At 39.9% G+C, this 21,635-nt stretch overlaps 1 protein-coding gene across 2 annotated transcripts in view; it reads left to right on the top strand.

The window, feature by feature from the left end:
• ANO6 (anoctamin 6) overlaps positions 1-21,635 on the top strand; it is a 209,948-nt gene that overhangs the window by 61,806 nt on the left and 126,507 nt on the right. The window lies entirely within an intron of this gene.

Here is a 21,635-nt window from a genome sequence, read left to right as displayed (position 1 = left end):
GTCATTTTGGTGGAGCACATTCTCCAGTTTCTTATGAAAAATGGGTGTGAGGGGTAATTTTTTGAGACTTGCAGGTCTGACATTGCCTTTGTTCTCCACTGGCTTTTTTTTTTTTTTTTTTTTTTTAATGAGGATCTTGAATCAGATGCGTATGTTTTGATTGATTGATTGATTGATTGATTTTTGGCCGTGTTGGGTCTTCGTTTCTGTGCGAGGGCTTTCTCCAGTTGTGGCAAGCGGGGGCCACTCTTCATCGCGATGTGCGGGCCTCTCACAGTCGCAGCCTCTCTCGTTGTGGAGCACAGGCTCCAGACGCGCAGGCTCAGCAGTTGTGGCTCACGGGCCCAGCCGCTCCGCGGCATGTGGGATCTTCCCAGGCCAGGGCTCGAACCCGTGTCCCCTGCATTAGCAGGCAGATTCTCAACCACTGCGCCACCAGGGAAGCCCTCTCCACTGGCTTTTAATTGATGGCTTAACTAAGTTTATAATTTTAAGGTAGAAATCACCTGTTCTCAGAATTTTGGAGCTTCTGCCATCCATAGTTGCTCTTGAGAAGTTCCTGTCATTCTGACTTAAAATCCTTCATGTGAGAAATCTTCCTCTGGAAGTTCCATGTTTATGTACCTTTGTGTAGGTCTATCTGCATTTTATATGCTGGAAACTCAGTTGGCCTTTTTACTGTGGAAACCCCATTCTCCCACATCCCCACTCCTGTCCTTTCTTTAAAGGGAAAACAATGTCCTTTAGTTCTGGGGGAAAGATGTCCTTTGATTCTGGGAATTACAATGTCTTCCCCTCCATTTTCTTTGACCATGAACCCTCTGTTATTTGATATTTGCTGTCCTGAATTGGCCCTCAATCTCTCCGTCTTTCCTGTTTTCCATCTCTGTCATCCTATTCAACTTTCTTGGACATTCCTGAATTGTATCTTTCAAGCCACCTATTGAATTTTTAATCTGCCTTCATTTTAATTTCTATGAGCTCTTTTATTCTCTATTTCTCTGTCTTTAATAACATCTTGTCCTTATTTCATGGATGTGCTTTTCTCAGATCTCTGAAGATGCTAGATTTTTTATTTTTGTTTTTTTAAATTTCTCCCTGTGATATTTTTCTCTTCTCGAAGTTGCTTTGCTGTTTCTCTGTTAGGTGCTTACCTTAATATCTGGAAAGTCTTGCTGTTCCCTCCTGTTTTAGATTAGCTTTGATAGTGGATGGGGTTTGGCAATTTTGGGCTTCACTCTAGGGGGACCTGGCTGGGCTGTTTTTGTTTTGTTTAGGAAATCCTGTTGTTAGTATCTTTAGGTCCTTTTTTTTTTTTTTCTCTCTGATTCCCCAGAGAAAATACGACTAGTCTGAAAGCTAAGTAGAAGACTGGGGGCCTCTCCATTCAGCAGTAATTTTTTGTGTAATCTCTTCAGTACGGAATCCCCTTCCCCAACTATGCCTAGACTCCTTCAGTCCAAAGATCCTTTATTGGCTCTTTTCAGGGAATACATTTCCAATCTTCTCCTAGGTGGGGCCTGGGGGTTTGGAGGCAATCACTTGTCTTCAAGGAGTGAGGGAGAGTATTGGAGGGTCTTAAACTTCCTTTTTTTTTTTAAGTTTTTTTTTTAATGTGGACCATTTTTAAAGTCTTTATGGAATTTGTTACAATATTGCTTCTGTTTTATGTTTTGGTTTTTTGGCTGCGAGGCATGTGGCATCTTAGCTCCCCGACCAGGGATCCAACGTGCACCCCCTGCATTGGAAGGCGAAATCTTAACCACGCGACTACCAGGGAAGTCCCATGGGGGGTCTTAAACTTCTTAAACAGACTTTCAGCCATTTCTCTGCCCCACCTTCCCCACCATTTCCAGGGGAACCTGTTGCCACCACCCCCAGCCTCTTGGGGGTTTATAATTTAAATGGAGTTGCTTCTGGGTGGTCCTAGTTTGGGATTGAGCTTTCTCCAGTCTGTTCAGCCATTTGCCATTGGTCTATTTGCTCTCCATCTTCCAAAATTGTGTTACTATCTCTAATTCTGTTCTCATTGTCTTTATCTCTTTATGTTCTTGGATTTGAGGAGGGAGCAGAACTAAATGCATGTGTTTAGTACTCCTTTAAATAATTGTTGTTTATGATGCATTTGATCACACTTGGGAAACAGATTTCTACATAAGCTCTGAATCTCCTTTTTCACCAAATTCAATTATTTCCTTATCTACAGTCAGGGTGGGGTGGAGTGTGGTAGAAAGTTCTCTGGACCAGGAGTTAGGAGACTTGGGGTCTATTCCCATATTTGCTGCAAACCACTTAATCCCGAGTAGTCTCATCATGATTTCCTCATCTAGAGGGCCAGGGAAGTGAAATAGATAATTTTAAGGTCTCTTTGTGTCCATAGGTTGGTTTTATTTCTAAATAAATAATCATGTGTAACTGAACACCAAATTTGGAAACAAAATGGCAGCAGCCATCTGAAGAAATGCAGAATGTAAGCGTCTTCTTGTATTTGTCAGTCAGTCTCTGTAACTGACACCTTTAAAGTCTCAAGTAAAATTGCAGCCCATATTCCATGAACAAGAAACTGTTAAACGGTTAAAAATTCTGATTTTTTTTTCCCTCTGGGCTATTTTCAGCTGTTAGCAGTTCAGCTCCAAAGCATGCTTGGATTCATGTTCTCATAACTACACAAAGTGTTCATTTTGAGCCAGAAAGACAGGAAAGATAATATAGAAAGAGGTCTATTTTTTCCCTTCTACCCTCTGGCAGGGATGGCTGTCTTGGTTGTACCCCACCGGGAAATGTGTCCTTCCCATCCAAGCCATGTGTGAGTAGATAATAGCCCATCTTTGTTTCCTCTGTCCTCCATGTTTCTGTTCCTCAGTTAGATGGATAGGCGGAGTGGACGTTGCATGCCACTGTGGTTTTGACGGGCGGGTGTGATCACCCAGCGTGCTCAGCGGTGGTCAGTACAGTGACTAAGGAGAAAATGTGATCTGTGAGGCCAGTGACTTGTGGCTCAGAGACCAAGGTGAGGTTTCTTAGAGCAATGAGAGCCACCCCTCCCCCAGTTACTAGGACAGAATGTCCGTGGGGTGGGGCGGTAGGAGTCATTTTGTCAGAGTTCTCTAGGTTATTGTGAAACACTTGATTCTACTACTGACCCTGGGGAACTATTGTCTCAGGAGCAGGAGGCCAAAAAGAAAAGCAGAGTCTTGAGCATTTGCAGAGCTCAGGAAAAAATCATCAGAACAGAAACTGAACCCCACACAGCTAGCCAGCTCTTATCAATCACAGAAATGATTTCCAACTCTCACTGCTTTCCTCATGTTCTTATTTCACACCCTTTTCCCTCATTCTTAGTAGGTCATCTTCTTAAATCAGAGAGGAAATGGAAACCTTCAGGGGATACTGCCTCAACTTCTTTTCTCTACTTCTCTAAAAAAAAAAAAATATATATATATATATATATGTGTGTGTGTGTTTATATATAGACACATATATGTGTGTGTAATGGACATGTAAATTTTTGTTTACACTCATCTTTGCTTTTCTGATTGAGGTTAACCCCTCTACTTATGCCTCTCTCCATCAGTGATCCCTCCTATTATGTATTTTTCTTTCACCCTTGTCCATCGATATGCGCATGTGTGTATGAATATGTAATATACATCATGTGAATACATATTTAATCTTACAAAACAAAGCACAACAAACAAAAATATACCTTCCTCAACTCTATGGCCATCCTAGGTTCTGCTGTATCTAATTCATTCATTCATTATTCAGTCGGTCAATATTTATTAGGGTCGACTGTGTGCAGAGACCTTGGCTGGGCACTGAGGGTCTACCTCAGACTAAATAGACATAACTCCTGCTCTCATCATGCTTCAGTCTCTTTTTAACCGGACTTCTTTAAAAATTCTTGTTCTTATTTTGCCCCACTACGGAAACAACACATGCCTGTTGTCATAAATTTGAAAGTTGATTCTTAATAGAAAGCCACTAAAGGGCTTCAATCAGAAAAGTACTGGGTCAGAATTGCATTTTCAGAGGTCACTTTGGCTGCTGAAGGGAGAAAGGATTGGAGGGGGAGGGGTGAAAGTTGCTGGCAGGTCAGGAGATTAGTGCTATGGTCCAGATAAGGGCTGGGGGGGGGGGGCTTGGCAGTGTAAGGTGAGAGAGGAGGACAGAATCAAGAAATACAGAGCACTGTAGGGTGGTGAATGTTGGCTGTGGGGGATGAGGGGGAGACGGGAGTCTAGGAGAACACCCAGATTTCTGGCTTGATGAGCTGAATAGACGGTGGTACCATTTACTAAAATAGGAAATCATGGAGAAAGAATAGAGGTGTGTGTGTGTGTACGTGTGTGCGTGTGCATGTGTAAACCTAAGTCCTCTATGAACACTGCATTTGAGATGCCTGGGAGGTTTCCAAGTGGAAACGTCGCATAGGCAGTTGGATGTATAAACCTGGTGTTCAGAAAAGACATCTGAAATAGAACGATGCGCTTGGAAGCTTTAGCCTACAGGTGTTAACAGATGCCACGGGGTAGATTACAGAGGGGTGGGCCTCAGGTAGAGCCCTGAATATTTTTAGAAGTAAAGGTTCAGTTAGGAAGGAGGCGCCAACAGAGGAGACCAGCAAGATGGAAGAACCTCCAAGAAAGGAAAGCAAGGGAAGAGAGTCTTCACAAGAAGTCATGGTCACATGTGTCTGTGATTGTTGAGATGTCAAATAAGGCAAAAAAAAAAAAAACAGACGTTAGATTTATCTGTGTGCAACTCATGCATGACCGTAGCTGGAGCCGGGTGCTGGGTAACAGAGGCCGAATCCCTGTTGGAGGGGTGCCAGCTCACCTAGAGCCCCAGCAGGAATAGCAAGGATTTTGGACTATGTTATAATGCAATAGATGCAGTGGAAAAGGCTGGTAAACTCGTGTTTCCTTTTATGAAAGCTTCTTATCTTTATTGTTTGATTCTGATTACCAAAGCAGTATGTACTCACTATAAAAATTTTAAACATTAAAAAATATGACTGAGAATTACCTCCATAATCACATTCCCTCATTTATCACCACTGTTAATAAGTTGAGGCATATCCTTCAAGATTTTTCTGTGCATGTGCGACCACATACACACACTTATACGCATTTACTTTTAAAAAACTGGGCTTATTGCTATATAGTCTGCTAAAGCTTGTATTCTTATCTGTATATTTTAGACATCTGGCTATATACAGCAGATGTCCAGTATTCTATTATGCTGTAGTATTCTCTGGATATCTGAGTTTTATTTAGACATTTTTGCTCTCTCCCATAATGCTACTCTGCACATACTTGTGCATGTTGCTTACGTATTTCTTTCTTATGTGTACAGGAATTTCTGTGGAATAAGTTCCTAAAGTGGAATTGTGGGGACAAGGGGTGTGCACATTTGACATTTTGATCCTGGTTACATTGCCCAAGGAGAGGGGCTTTTTTTAAGATGGAAGAATTTTGAGCATGAAAAATGTCAGTAAGGGGCAAATAGAGTTGATTGAAGTTGTGGGGGAAAATGCTGAATGTTCAATCATGAGAAGGCCACTGGGAATGGAAACCAAGGCATAGGAGGGGGCTCTAGTCTGAGCAGGGTGGACAGGGTGAAGGGGGTTGGGGGAGGGCAAGGTCTTCAGCTACTCTGCATCCCCAGAGCCTTGCCCTGTGCCGGCACGTGGCAGGTACTCAAAAATACTTGTTGGTTGAATGAATAAATGAATATAGTTTGGTTGGTTTGGCAATGGAACTTAGTGATTTTCCATCTGAAAGCATCTAGTTTTCCACTTTCTCTACAAAATACAGGGTTAAGATTTCCTACTGAAATTGGTGAAGGAGGAGTTGGAGATTTGAAAGCCCCTTCTAGCTTAGTGACCCCAGATGCCCAGGTCAGACAGGACTCCTGGTCTAGGCATCTCTTACCTTCCTCTCCAATCAGCCTGTTGAGTCTAAGGCCTTAATATCACTGGACTTCATCTAATTCTGTTCATCCCCACTACTGCCATCATTATTGTTAGTTCCAGTCTGGATTTTCCTGTCAGAGCCGCCTCTTAGATGGTCTCCTATTTCTTCAGGGCTCGTATTAGAGGCAGCCTCCTCCAAACCCAGCCAGGCTGGCTCGGGAATCTCTTCTGCTCCCCAGCACTGTGCAGGCATCTGTTTTCACTGGACGTCACGTGTATGTTTATTTACCTAAAAAGCCTTTACACGCCAGTGTCTTAATGGCTATTTTTACATCTCCAAGACCAGCTGTAGTGCTTAGCTCACATTGCGTGCTAAATAAATGATAGGTATTATTATTTTTTTAATTATTTATTTATTTATTTATTTATTTTTGGCTGCACTGGGTCTTTGTTGCTGCGCACAGGCTTTCTCTAGTTGCGGTGAGCGGGGGCTACTCTTCATTGCGGTGCACGGGCTTCTCATTGTGGTGGCTTCTTTTGTTGCGGAGCGTGGGCTCTAGGCCTGCGGGCTTCAGTAGTTGTGGCACACGGGCTCAGTAGTTGTGGCTCACGGGCTCTAGAGCACAGGCTCAGTAGTTGTGGCGCACGTGCTTAGCTGCTCCACGGCATGTGGGATCTTCCCGGACCAGGGCTCGAACCCGTGTCCCCTGCATTGGCAGGCGGATTCTTAACCACTGCGCCACCAGGGAAGTCCCAATGATAGGTGTTATTTTGTGTGAAATAATAAACTTATATAAACTTATATTTACATAAACTTGGTACAGGGGCAGGAAGGACCAGGACAAAAGCAGGCATGAGATAAACTGACAAAGGACCAGTAACTTAAGACATCTGATCCTGGAACCAGTCTCAGGATTATTTTTCACTGCCTAGGGAGAGGCAGTCATTTGTACTATGATTTCTGCAATTAGCACGTTAAATTTTTTTAATATTTTGAGAAAATTTAAATACTTTGCATCTCTAATGTGATTTCGCTAGGTTCAGATGATCTGTTTATTTTTGGAAATCTCAATTTAAGAACTACTTTGTGGTATTTTCTAGAGTAGAAATGCCTGAACTGCCTTAGCTGCCTCTGGCCAGCTGGAGGATAATCACATGACTGAAGTCCCTGATGGAATTCCAAAAGAAATGGCTTTCTAACCCATTAAAAGAGCTCCCAAATTGGGATGGAATGTTCCTGCTTGGATCTGCCTGTGTCCTCTGTCACCGTGCCCCCCCCCCAACCCAATCTGCTGGGGAGAGTAGTAGGAGGTCCTTACTAGCTGGCAACTGAACTAGTATTTCAAGTTACACAGTCAGAGTGTAATGAAAGATGAGACATGAAGAGCTGGTTATTTTTCTGTGGAGCGAATAGCATGGGTTCAAACCTTCTAAAGCATTATATTCACAGCTAAGAAACTCTGTGCTCAGAAGACTAAGAATAATGGTTTGGAGTTGTCCACATCCCTGGGACCGTCTTAGAGGGACACTTGTCACGAGGGCTGCAGTCCTGTAGAAAGAGATCAGCGCCCTGGGGCACAGGGCCAGATGCTTCATGCTATGATTCCCCCCTTCACATCCCAAATCTGAGCTTCCCTCAAACAGCCACCTATTAATAGCACATGACCCTTGCCACTCTTTTAGCAGAAGGGAATGACTGGGACTGGGGACACGGTCTGGGTGCCCCACTTCTGAGCAGTCCCCCGAGGCTACTGGGCTATTGAAAGGTGAAGGAGGAGGAGGAGGAGGAGGCTGGGATCACCCTTTATTTTCTCATCCCGTTTTCCCGTTTTCTTATCCCACAGTGGCAGCACGATGGGCTGTTCGAATAGGAATTTAAATCACTTTCACGGTGTAGGCATTCAGTTCTATGTAGCCTAAGATAATATCCTGAACCATTTAAAACTGATTCATTTGGAAGGAATTTTTGTTGTCTCAGTCCGTTATTTAACTGATGGCTCAAAAAATGTATCCACACATTCAAAATTTAAGCAATGGGCATGAGTTAGAAATATCTAAATATTAATACAGTAGAGGATGCATAAAAATGGGATTTACATTTCTTGAGTTTTCTTCATTTTCAGTATTAGACTGAATTTACATACACTTTCCTAATTTTTGATACAACGGAACATTTAATAGACTGCTGTCAGCATTTTTATTTCTTGACATACTCCAAAGGCTATACTCCGTTTTAGAAATTGAAAAGAGCTTCAGGAAGGTTCAAAAGTAACATTTTTTCCCCTCTCACTCTGTAATGCTTATGGCTAATACTTATCTTGTGTTTACTATGTTCAGGTACCGTGCTGAACACTTTACATGCCACAGACCGTCTCTTCTTGCAAACAACCCCGAGAGGAAGTACGATCAGCCCCATTTTTCAGTGTAGACTCTGAGGCAGAGAAAGGTTGAATAAGCTGCCTAAGGTCGCAGAGTTAGGAAGTGATGGGTCTGGGGTCTGAATTCAGGTCTGTCCGACTCCAGCAGCCAGCCTTCGAGAAGTCAGGCATCCATTTGGCCATTCAGCAGAGAATTGCAGAGTGCTGCCTTGGCCCAGGAACTATCCTAGGTGTTTGGGATTCAGCTACAAACAAGGCAAAATCTCTGCCCACATAGAACTCACATAATATATGAGTAAGTAATTATTAGTTACATGCTAAAGGAAAGTACAGCAGGGCAAGGTGACAGAGAACAGGGGCTCTACTCTGGGACTGTGTAAGTTCGGATTTGAGGAGCAGTATCTCCGAGGCTGGGATATTGAACAGAGACTTGAATATTGCAAGAGAGCAAGCTACCCAAGGCCAGTGTAATATAGTAGGTACGAGCATAGCCTATGGGCTCCTGGGTTCAAATTAGGATTCTCCTGCTCATGAGCTGTGTGATCTTGGGCAAAATACTTGGCTTCTCTGTGCCTCTTCATCAGTGGTATAAAGGAAACTACAGTACTTATCTTTACCTTATAGGGCAGTTGTGAGGATGAGATGGGTTCATATATAAAAAGAATTTACCTATGAAACAGGCACTGGAGCATATTAAGCACTCTAAGTATTATCTGTTATTATCTAGGCCCTATGGGAATGGTGAGAAGTAGCTGGTTTCTGGGTAGATTTTGAAAATTCAACTGACGGGATTTATTGAGGAACTGAATGTGGAGGTATGAGGGGAAGGGGTCAGGGACAATCCCAACAATTTTGGTCTGATTGATTTGGTGGATTTGGGGGCCACTTACCCAGGTGGGGAAGACCTGGGGCATAGCAAGTCTTTTTGGAGGGGGAGAAGGCAGAGTGCAGGGGAGAAGTCAAGAACTTTGGTTTGAGCATGTTAAGACTGAGATGTTTCTTGACATGTTCATGTTTTGTATATGTTCACTGTAGAAAATTTGAAAAACATAGACAAGCATTAAAATAAAAACACTTGATATTCTGCCACCCATTATCTTTTGCTTAAGTTTATTTTTACCTCCACACAAATTTTAAATCATGCAGTATATATAGGGTTTTTTGGTTTGTTTTATATCCTCTTCAGTTTATTGGAAAATGGCTCATGGCAAAGGGGAGAATTAAAATACAGTCAAGGTGATAAAAGCCCGAGCACCACAAGAGCCCTCCACACTCACCAGCACCAACGGGGGTTATGGACTTTAGAGAGGTTTCTACTAAGGAGGGTAGAGCATGACACAGACCTTGTTTCTGCTCATCTAAGAACCCCCAGCCCCTGCTGCCTGGTACTGCCTTATCCACCATTGTTAGCAGACTTTTTTAAGCTACCCTTTTTTTTCTCATTGTGGTAAAAGACATATAACCTAAAGTTTACGATTTTGTAACAGTTTTTAAGTGTATGGTTCCGTGGCATAAAATACACTCACATTGTTGTGCTGCCATCATCCCTATCCATCTCCAGAACTTGTTCATCTTGCAAAACTGAAACTCTGCACCCATTAAACAATGACTCCCCATTCTTCCCTCCCCCAGCCTCCAGCAGCCACCATTCTACTTTCTGTCTCTCTGAATTTGACTACGCAGGGACCTCGTGTAAGTGGACTCATATAGTATTTGGCCTTTTATGACTGGCTGATTTCACTTAGCATAATGTCCTTAGGATTCACCCATGTTGTCAGGTGTCAGAATTTGCTTTCTAAGGCTAAGTAATATTCCATTGTATGTTTTGTTTATCCATTCATCCGTAGATGAACACTTGTACGGCTCCTACCTCTTGGCTATTGTGAATAATGCTGCTATGAACATAGGTAGACAAATATTTGAGTTCCTGTTTTCAGTTATTTTGGGTATATACTATAATCTAGTTTTATAATCTACTTTTCCACATTAAAACACACTGTTAAAATTTTCCTTGTCATGAATATTCCCTACAAAATTAATTTAAATAATTGCATTATGTACTATCATATAGCTGTATCCTAGTTGATTTAAGAAAGCAAGTATTGTTCCCTAGAAATAGAATTAGAAATTCAAAGGGTATGACTAATATTAAAACTTTTGCTACCTTTGTCAAATTGCTACCCAGAAACTTACACAACCTGACACTGGCAATATCTGTACGTGTTCCCTGCATCTTTGCTAATATTAGGTATTAATAACTATTTTCTGTCAATTTGATAATTAAAAATGATATATCAATTCTGGTTTTCCTTTTATGCAAATTTAGGGTTCACTTTCTAGGTTAGAGTTTATTTTGTAGTTGATTACTGGTTTGCTAAACACTCAGCTTGTGAGATGTTGAGAAGAGATAGAAGTCTAGGGGTCCCTCCTTCTTAGTCTTGCATTCTAAGGCAATCTCAAGCTTTTTGCTCTGTGTATATATGACAAACTGCTGTAATAGAGTTTTCCTGTTATTGTGTGCTAAATACATTCTTAGTAGTTAAACTTTCACGAATCCTTACTCACAACTCAAAAATCCAAAAAGTGCTAGAAAAAATTTTTTTTGGTAATTCATGTTACAAAACGGGACAGATCTGATGAAAAAAACATGACCTCAACCAACATGAGACTACTTATATTTTTTATTCATCCCACTGAGAGTGTTCACATTTTTGGCTGCAAAACATGACCATGGTTGAGTAAGAGGTACTGTCCCAGACCCCACTGAGGGTGCATAGTAATATACAATATATACAGATAAGAATTATTTTCTTCTTGAATTCTGAAAAGTTCTGAATTCTGAAACACAAACATTTTGGCATCAAATGTTTTGGATAAGGGAATGTGGACCTATAGTGTTTTTCTCCTTGTATTTCTATGTTCCCATCCCTCCTAGGCTTTAAAAACTGATTGTGAAATCAGGCCTACTCTGGCCTTGAGTTTAAAGACAATAGAAATTTAAGTGTGGTGTCTTCTTTCATCCCCAGGACATGTATAATCACTATAATCTGGAAACTGACAGATCAGTGACTAGGACCAAGTTTCAGCTGAGCCATAGCCAACTTCAAACTCAGGGTGGTGTTCCACTGGGAACTCTGGGGGTCTTAAGAGACTTGAACCAGTTGGACTGCTGAGTGATAGCGATAGCGTTGCAAGATGTTGTTGGAACGTACTTCTATAATTAATACCATTTGTCCTTTATAGAACATCAACTCTCTTAGCCAAGTTTTTAAAAAACAATACCAAATTGGTAAAATTAAATAAAAATTAGTCTTCAGTTTTAAGATTGATTATTGTTCATGTTATTAAATCTAAAATTTTAAAAATATGTTTGTTAAAATGGTAAAGGTTGCAGAATTGAAAAAGCTGACTCAAGTTCATGTGGAATTGCAGGGGGCCCCAAATTGCCAAAACAATTTTGAAAAAGAACAAAATTGGAGGATTTACATTTACTGATTTCAAAACTTACCAGAGAGCTACTACAGTAATCAAAAGTGTGTGATACTAGCACATGGATAAACATATAGACCAACAGAATAGAACTGAGAGTTCAGAAACTGACCAGAAATGGCCAATTGATTTTTGAAAAAGTTGCCAAGTACACTCAATGTGGAAAGAAGAGGCTTTTTAACAAATGTTGTTTTGACGGCTGGATTTCCATATGCCAAAAGAATGCAGTTGGACCCCAACCTCACATCACATATAAAAGTTAACTCAAAATGGGTCAAAAACCTAGATATGAGAGCCAAAACCATAAAACTGTTAGGAGAACATAGAGGTAAACCTTTATGACCTTGGATTTGGCAGTGGATTCTTAGATATCACACCAAAAGTATGGACAACAAAAACAAAATAGATAAATTGGACTTTATCAAAATAAAAACTTTAGGGCAACAAAGGATATTATCAAGAAAGTGAAAAGAATAACAGTGGGAGAAACATTAGGAAATAATATATCTGATAAGGCTTTAATATCCAGAATAATAAAGAACTCCTACAACTCAACAAAAAGACAAACGATCCAGGTAAAAGATGAGCAAAGGACTTGAGTAGACCTTTCTCCAAAGAAGATCTGCAAATGGTCAGTAGCACATGCTCAACATCATTTGTCATTAGGGAGATGCAAATCAAAACCACAACATCATTTCACACCTACTAGGATGGCTAGAATTTTTAAAAAACAGAAAATTACAAGCATTGGCGAAGATATGGAGAAATTGACACACTCATACGTTGCCGATGGGAGTGTAAAATGGTGCAGCCACTGCGGAAGACAATTTGGTGGTTCCTCAAAAGACTAAACCTCATAATCCTGCATGACTCAGCAATTCCACTACTAGGTATATACACAGAAGCATTGAAAACAGAGACTCCAAAACAGTTACGTATACACCATTGTTCACTGCAGTATTATTCACAGTAGCCAAAAGGTAGAAACAATCCAGGTGTTCATCAACAGAGGAATGGATAAACAAAATGTGGTATATTCATACAATGGAGTGTTATTCAGCCAGAAAAAGGAATGAAGTTCTGATACACAATACAACATGGATGAACCTTGACATCATTATGCCAAGTGAAACAAAAGGATAAATAGTATGTGATTCCATTTATATGAAATATCTAGACTAGGCAAATTCATAGAGACCGAAAGTAGATTAGAGGTTACTGTGAACTAGCAGGAGGAGGAAATGAGTTATTGCTTAATGATTACAGAGTCTCTGGGGTGATTTAAAACAAAAAAAAGTTTTGGAAACAGTGGTTATGGTTGTACAACATTGTGAACAGAATTAATGCCACCAGATTGTACACTTAAGAATGATTTAAATGTCAACTTTTATGATTTATATATTTTACTATAATAAAAACTTTTGTAGATGAAAAGAAACTAATGAATTCAGTTAGAATCTGGTAGGTTTGTGATATGTATTGTGCTTTTCTATAAAAGTATTAGCTAATGTGGTTGGTATATGAGAGTGAATGATGTGAGTTCAAAAAGAGACATGTTTAACTTCCAGGGATATTTTTGGAGCTGAATTATTGAGGGAAGGTTGTGGGAATAGGGAAAGGCTAGTAAGAGGAGCCAGAACAGCACTAAACATCACTGGGAATGTAACAAGATGGAGAAAATTGTGTTCACTGGAGCTCTTCTCGGGGATAGTATTGTTATTTGTGGATGGCAGAAATCCTTAGAGTTGCCACTTGGGGTCGGGCTGGGAGGGTGAGATGCCCAAGGGACTCACCGAACTGTCCCCCTTTCCTTCTGCTGTGAAGTCTTCGGTGCTGCAGGTAGGAGATGTTCCTGCCTGATGCGTTGCTGGAGCAGTGGGCAGGGTTGGGGGGAAGCAGAGCCTCTCCTTTCTGTAAATATTGTCCAAGCATTTGAAGACTATTATCTTGAAGGGACACTCTACTATTGGCCTGTTTTGTGTGTGGCTATATCCCAGTGTGGCCCAATGCAATATATTTCCGGAAATATAAAAACTCTCTTATTATTACATAGGGAATTAAATTCATTCTGAGGAATGGAGCACTAGTAACTTTTCTAGAGTGGCAAAGCATTTATAGTTCATTCCATCATTTATTCACTCACGTGTGGAGCATCCATAATATGCTAGGTATCACTTCAGGTTCTGAGGAAACAGAATAGATTAAGACACTGACTTGCCCTCTAGGAGCTCCGGGACCAAGTGGAGAAGAAAAGCAAGTCATGACCATACAGTGTGATAAAGGGGATGGACATGTATGTTTTCCCCAGATTTTATCTTCTTGGAGGTGACCAGTTTGTGAGAGAGTAACTACTATGTGATTGTTTGGGACTCTGTTCAATATAAGCTGCAAATTTATTTATAATAATCACTAATTTTTATTTCTCTCTTTTCCACACTCTAACCAGAAGACCAACTGAAAATACTATATTTTAATAACTAATAATGCAACAGTTCAGTGTTTGGACACCTTTCATAGTGATATGACAGGTTTTACTAGACCTGCAAAGTGCTGTAAGAATGTGAGGTTGAGGCAACTAACTTAACCTGGTACGTAAATGGTGACATTGAAAAAAAAATTTAAAGAAAGGGTAAAATGGTGGTGAGGGGAGGTGCATTCCAGATAGAATGTACTAAGGATAAAATTGAATATAAAAAGGATAAAACTTGGTGACTGACCAAATATTAAGAGTGGGGGAAAGAGAAAAGTAAAAAATGGCCCCAGCTGTAGTTTAGGTGGTTGAATCAATGCTAATACATTAATCAAGAAGGCAGATACAACAGGGGGCACCTTTGAAACAAGGCAGTTTTTACCATAATGTAGGGAAAATATTTATATTCTAAATTACTTGAAGGGTAGTACTGGGTCCTAGTCATGAGTCCAAAAAAAAAAAGAAAGAAAATGTTCTTATCCTAACAAATTTGACATATTCATGAGTGCTTTTTTCCTTCTTCCCACTTTAGCTATTTTTTTCACTTCCAGAAATATGAGAGAGAGAGAGCACACTTTTGTATTTCTGAAGATGGGAAAAACAGAGAACTCTAAAAGAAACCATCAAATTCAATTTGGAATTTGCATTCCCGGAATGATTAGAGGAGAATGCCACAGTTTAGTTTATATGTCAGTAGCAAGCTGTGGTAAGAGGCTGATCCATCCAGATTCAGAAAAATGAAGAAACATTTCCTGATTCACATTTCATTGAAAGTAGTAGCCAACAGTGCTTAGGCCACTGAGGTCATTCAAAAATATTTGCTGAATTAATGTTATCTTTTTCTATGTTTTAAATTCATTTTCTTATAAAAGGAATGAATGGTAGGGATAGTCAAGGTAAAAAGTCAGAGGGAAAAATGGGCGCCTAACAAGGTAAAGGATGCCAAAATTTATAAAGAATGAAGTTTTAAAAAAAAGTACCCAATAGTTATACAGTACTTAACAGTCTTCGAGTCACTTTTATATATGTGTCAGTTAATTTATTCTCCACTTTCTGATGTAGATATTATAATCCACATTTTAATGATGAGGAAACTGAGACTTAGGGTTGAGTGATGTGGCTGAAGCCACAGGGTTATACTGCGTAGAGGTCTTATGAATCAAGTCCACTGCCCTGGGTAGTAAAACACAGCCGTCTTAACCTTGAAAGGAACTCTCCTGTCTTTGTGTTTTATATTTCATTCTTAACTTTATTTTCATTAATAATGACTCTTTGGACCCATTTTAGAATCACATTTAATATTACAGAGCCTATAATCTTTAAGTTTACAGTCTTTGGATAATAGGGAAAATTGATTTTTCCCTTCCCATCACCAAACTACAGTGGATCCTGTAAAACTGAAGCCAGAGAAAGAGACACTGGAACCTGGAGACCAAATATGATACCATAGGATGATGCAGCATGTGGGGTATAGGCTTAGCCTTAGGTGGTGTGGGGAGTGAGACTGGGCAGGCCCACATGATATCTGGAAATTACAGAGTGACAGGAAATGGTGATCCAAGTGTGTGGTTGCTTTAAAAATAGTGGCTGGTGAGTGCTGATATTCAGGTTAAACATTAGATATATGCTGAGATCCAGTTTTCAGAGATTTCTAGTCCAGTGGGAGAAGAAAGGTATAGGTATAGGTAATAGGACTGCCTGGCAGATCACTAGACATCCTGCCTGATATGGATATGTGAACATATCTTCATTCCTAAGGCAATATGGGCCATTCTTTTAACACTTCTTTAGTTGTACATTCACTAGATCATGGGATTCCTGAGGACAGTTTCTATACCCTCTTCATCTTGGTATTTGTACTCATATCACCTAGCTCCATCCTTGGCATGTGAATATCTTTAGCCACTTGTCAGAATATTGTATTTGTTTGTTTATTTTGTGGAGCTTTTCCATTAATTCTTCTAATTGTGAATACTATACCAAGAAATTTCACTGCGTTATTTTTCATTATCTGTTTTTCAAGATGTGTTAGTCTATTGTTAACACTTTTCTGACTTACAGTGCTATTTTAATTCCTTACCAAGTTATATTTAGCATCAGGGGACCCCTTGGAATTATTTAGAGCAGCTTAGGAGACATTAGTGAATTCAAAACGATGTCCAGTTTTGGAATCAGACAGATTCAGATTGCCATTGTATCATTTCTAGTGGTTGACTTCAGGCAACTAATGATATCCAGTTTTTCATCATCTGTGAAAACGAGGATACAAAGAAGAGTAAGTAAGATCAGACCTTTAGAAGTGCCAGGCATGTTATAACACCCTCAGGAAATTTCTGTTTACATTTCTTCATATCACGATATGATATGATTATGTTCTATGTACGTGAACTTATATTTAGATAGTGTTTTATTTTTTTTTCAACATGATTTTGAATTGTCATTTGTATTCTTTGCACAACCTGTAAGATAACCAGGGAAAGTAATTTTATAACTAGTTTCAGATAAATAAACTGAGAATAGGTCATTGCTCAGGATCATGCAACTAAGTTGCAGATCAACCCAATCAATCCCCTTAATCCATGTGCAGTGCCCTTTGCACCAGGCCATGGTCTGTTTTTACCTGTTGTCTCTCATATACTTGCTATGCCTCTGACCATTTCATTCACAACCAGTCACCATAAAGAAGATGTCATTTGGACCCAATGACCTGCCATACTGATGCTGTAAGTTAGATATAGTGTAGATGGCTAATTCTGATTACTTTTATTGCTGGGCACTGCTTATCAGGCAGTCTTTGGGCCTTACCCATGACGTTCCCGAGAGGTCATTTTGTGTTTTCTGATGGATAATAGATTATCTAAGTTATAAAATGTAGATAATGGCTCTTTTTATTGCCCATTTTAGGTAAATCTCAATCATCTTTGCTGTAGAAGTTATCTCTCCATTTTGCAGTTGGGATGATTTCCATTTCTAATTGATAGACAAGTAATCATGTGAACTGCAACTTTCTGGTGAGGTTTCTACTGTTCTCTTATTAACCCATTAATGTGACTGGACTTCTAGACATTTCTATTGGGGCCTTCATGTATGTCAGAATTAGTACCACCAATGACTTTATTCCTTTAATCTTACTATAGTAACTGCATTGATAAAGTTTTAAAAATATTTTTTTCTATTTCTTTCATTTTAAACTAATTGTTATGTGATTAATTACTATTAAATTTAGGAAAAGTAAATAGTGAGTTTCTTTTGACCAAAGCCTCAATTATTTGAGTTTTGCCTATAGTAAACCAGTTGATATATGTGTATACAGTGTTTTCTTTGGTATTCCTACAATACTCCATTAGTCTGTCTAGCCTAGCACTTACTAATTATCCTCAAAATAGGATTTATCATGTCTCAAATTCCTTTCCTCAAGAAGAGGGAACTTTGTCTAGTTCTTCTTGTATTCCCAGGGCCTAAGAACACAATGACTGTGCAAAATATGTATAAGCTAGGCAATGAATGTTTGTTGAACCTGACTTCCAATTGAACTTTCACATTGCATCCATACAAAATTATATCAACATGTCAGGACCAAAGATTTTTCATCAAATAAACAGTTTTCAGTTCTCTCAGCAGCTTTGTGATGAACAGATAACATAGAGGTACCCACATGCTTTTTATATTCCAAGTGCCAAAATTAAATGAGCTAATCATGGTGTCATTCAAGGTGGTACTTCTGTAGTATAAAGTGAGGTATTATGGCAATACTAAAAATGCATTTCAAAATATTACATTTTAAAATGACTTATATAAAGAAGAAAATTAAATGAACATTTTTTCCTTTTTAGAATCTTTTTCCTGATTCTGCAGCTATTTTAATAAAAAGCCCTCAAAGTGTCACCTAGATTTTGACTATTTTATTTTTGCTGAGAAATGAACTTTTTCAACTGTGTTAGATTATCAGAAATGAGAATATCAAACAGTAACTGGAGCCCCTCAGTAGGGAAGTATAATTATCATATTAGCATCATAAATCATTTGCTTCTCAGTACTGTGTTAGGTAATGAGAGCAACAGCTGCAGCTTTGTTCTACCTGGATGATGTTTCAATTAAGCCATTTCTGTTTTATTCACTCAAATTTACAGTTTCTACTTTGTGTTGACATTAACCAGTGAATCTATTAGTTTCCATTACCAACAGAATAACTAAAATTATAAATAGTTCTATATTTTCTTTCACAAATCCTGTCAAGCTGCATAGATGCCTTTAATTTGATAGAACATCTGGGCAGTACATCTTCTTTCTCCTCTGTGTTTAGGCAAAATTTGTACTTTCTTAAGCTTATCCTTTCATTAAAAAAAAAAAAAAGATCAACAATAGCAGCTCTGTCCCATCTTTTGACCCCAGATACATAATAGGTAAACTGGGCATCTTTTTATAAAGGAATCCAGATAAGATGCAAAAGTCAAGTCACTCCATCAGATTTACAGTACTCGTTAAAAAAAATACCTGCAGTATTATGTTTCACTGACTTGCTAGTTCTGCCAGGAAAAAAAAAAAGTGAATCATAAGCACCACAGATACAATTTCTTCAATATCTATCTTACTGCTATAAAAAGGTCTTTTCTTCTTACTTGTAAACCAAGCTGCAAAACACCAATTGAAAACCCACCCTCACAGCCACTAGTATAAACACATTTTAGCAAGTTTTAAAGGTGGCCTGCAAGAATGTAATTATCTTGGACAACTGTTGTTCTGATGTTGGAATAGCCAGTTTAGTGCAATTCCCTGAGCGTAGCAGACTATGCAGTACTTGCTGAATGTAACAGACTTTGTAGTTCTTGCTGTCGCCCCCTGGCCTCTGGAGTTCTCAGGGGAAAGCACCTTATTTTCGGCTCTGGTCGCAGCTCTGCAAGCCATGGCTCACCTCATCTCTTTCCTGTTTCTGCTTTGGTTCACATTTAGGGGTCCTGTGATGAACTCAGTTTTTCAGAAGCATTAGAATCACTTGTCTGTGTTCTTTTCTACTGGCATTTTCTTGCAGTTCATAGGCTTACAGTGATATGAGTGTAGTGGGCAAGATTCTGAGTGAACCTGAAGTCTAGTCTAATTATTGGGATGTTTCTTAGTGATGCACCAAACCTAAATAGCTGAGTCGTTGGCTGATAGTTTGGTTTTGTTAAACAATCACTTAGAGATCTCGCAACTCTCACCTATACATACCCAGCTTTCTTTTGGGCCACTGAAGGGCATTTTTCTGGATTGATAGGAACCCAGTCTCTTCTTTCACGAAACCCTCTAATGGATTAAAAAAAAAAATTAATATGCAATTAAAAAGTCACCACAAAGCTTAACATCACAATTCATAAAATTAAAAGTAATTTACCATAACTTAATGCTTATTCCATACTCAATCTACCTAGTTTTGATAAATACAGACAAACCTTCTATCCCTAGTTTTGATAAAAGCAAACCTTTATAGCTGGTTTGTTCAAGTTAGGGTCCAGCTGAGTACCACATATAGCTAATGGTGGTTGTGATATTGTGATTTGTAATAAGAAATATATATTTGTTCTTCCTTGGTTCATGTCACAGGGCTCCTTTTTTATTTATTTATTTATTTATTTTATTATTATTATTATTTTTTGGCTGTACCTCGCAGCTTGTGGGATTTTAGTTCTCCAGACAGGGATTGGAGCAGTGAGAGTGTGGAGCCTTAACCACTGGACCTCCAGGGAATTCCCACAGAGCTCCTTTTTTTAAAACTCTTGGGATTTCCAAAGTGATGAGAGGGATAAAGATGCCCTTTGTTATGTTAATGAGGTGCTTGGACAGCCCCTAGGTAACCAAAGGAAGGAGGGGGGCTGGCTGCCCAGGGAACCCACCAAGTGATTGGAGGGCAGAAATTTTCAGTCCCACCCCCCTGACTCCCGGGGTAGGGGAGAGAGGCAAATTGAATCAATTAGCAATGGCCACTGATCATCCATCAGTCATGCCTCTGTAATGAAGCCTCCATAAAAACCCAAAAGGACAGGGTTTGGAGAGCTTCAGGTTGGTGAACACGTGGAGATGTGGGGAGAGCAGGGCGCCTGGAGAGGGCATGGAATCTCTGCACCTCTCCCCACACACCTTGCCCCTGTTCCTCCTCATCTGGCTGTGCATCTGTATCCTTTATAACATAGGACCCCAACCTTTTTGGCGCCGGGGACCGGTTTCGTGGAAGACAGTTTTTCCCCAGACGGGGGAGGGGCGGGGGATGGTTTCGGGATGATTCAAGCACATTACATTTATTGTGTGCTTTATTTCTATTATTATTACATTGTAATATATAATGAAATAATTATACAACTCGCCATAATGCAGAATCAGTGGGAGCCCTGAGCTTGTTTTCCTGCAGCTAGATGGTCCCATCTGGGGGTGATGGGAGACAGTGACACCCAAAGTGTGTTGCTTATATCCAGTCTACTCCATAAGATGCAGCTTAATCGTCACTTGCCACTCACTGATAGGGTTTTGATACGAGTCTGCAAGCAGTTGATTTATTATGGTCTCTGTGCAGTCAGACCTCTCTGCTAATGATGATCTGTATTTGCAGCCGCTCCCCAGCGCTAGCATCACCGCCTCAGCCCCACCTCAGATCATCAGGCGTTAGATTCTCATAAGGAGCACGCAACCTAGATCCCTCGCATGCGCAGTTCATGGTAAGGTTTGCACTCCCATGAGAATCTAATGCCACCGCTGATCGGACAGGAGGCGGAGCTCAGGCGGTAATGTGAGCGATGGGGAGAGGCTGTAAATATAGATGAAGCTTGGCTCGCTCACCTGCCAGCCACTCACCTCCTGCTGTGCAGCCCGGTTCCTAGCAGGCCAGGCACCGGTACCAGTCTGTGGTCTGGGGGTTGGGGACCCCTGCTTTATAACATCCTTTATACTAAACTGGTAAACGTAATCAATGTTTCTCTGAGTTCTGTGAGCCACTCTAACAAATTAATTGAGCCTGAGGAGAGGGTGGTGGGAACCTCCGATTTATAGCCAGTTAGTCAGAAGCACAGGTGACAACATGGACTTCTGATTGGCATCTGAGATGGGGGCAGTCTTGAGCCCATAAACTGTGGAATCTGATGCTACCTTCAGGTAGATCGTGTCAGAATTGAATTAATTGTTCAGTGGCGTGGGAAAAAACACACATTGGAGTTCTGTTCCATAGGGCTCTTTAAATCTCCAACAGTCTACCTTTTTCATGTCATTGATTTGTTGAAGAGGCTGGACCTGTTGATAAATGAGAATATTTATTTAAATTTATTTAAATGCTTAATAATATTTGACTATTTTTGTAAGTTTACTTAACTAAGAACATTTTTCTACATGGCCAAAATTACATGGTTATACTTATCGA

The sequence above is a fragment of the Balaenoptera acutorostrata genome, chromosome 11, assembly GCF_949987535.1.
Source record: "Balaenoptera acutorostrata chromosome 11, mBalAcu1.1, whole genome shotgun sequence".
Classification (NCBI taxonomy): domain Eukaryota; kingdom Metazoa; phylum Chordata; class Mammalia; order Artiodactyla; family Balaenopteridae; genus Balaenoptera; species Balaenoptera acutorostrata.
This window is presented reverse-complemented; position numbering and strand designations above follow the sequence as displayed.